This window comes from Pteropus vampyrus, unplaced genomic scaffold, assembly GCF_000151845.1.
Source record: "Pteropus vampyrus isolate Shadow unplaced genomic scaffold, Pvam_2.0 Scaffold282, whole genome shotgun sequence".
Taxonomy (NCBI): Eukaryota; Metazoa; Chordata; class Mammalia; order Chiroptera; family Pteropodidae; genus Pteropus; species Pteropus vampyrus.
In genome coordinates, this window is record NW_011889063.1 from 188,401 (window position 1) to 188,788 (window position 388).

The window sequence follows — 388 nt, forward strand, 5'->3', positions numbered from 1 at the left end:
CAATACCACGTCGTGGAGCAGAGTTGCCACTAGTAATCCGACCCTTAGCACAACCGTCAGACAGACACAGAAGAGGGTCATGTCCCTTGTTCAGTTGTGTCCGGCCGCTGTTTAAAATTGCAAGCTTCCTTGCCACAGGACCTCCCTGACCCCTCCCCACCTCACTGGACTCTGGAACACGGGTGGCCATCTCGCTTATTTTGTAAATCAGCAGTCCCCTCCCCCGACAGAAGGCAGGCCCACTGCAGGCTGACCGCCTGTCGCCAGCATGGCCAGGACAGTGCCTGGTGCGTGGGGTTCTTAGTCACATTCTTAGATGAATAACCGCATCTTAATTGCTGCAAAATCATAAATTAGAAGGTTCTTTGCCAAGAATAATTCATGAATC

The 388-nt window shown here is 51.8% G+C and overlaps 1 protein-coding gene across 1 annotated transcript in view; it reads left to right on the plus strand.

Moving 5' to 3' along the window:
- ALPK1 (alpha kinase 1) overlaps window positions 1-388 on the plus strand; it is a 62,862-nt gene that overhangs the window by 49,293 nt on the left and 13,181 nt on the right. The gene's annotated exons all lie outside the window — the stretch shown is intronic.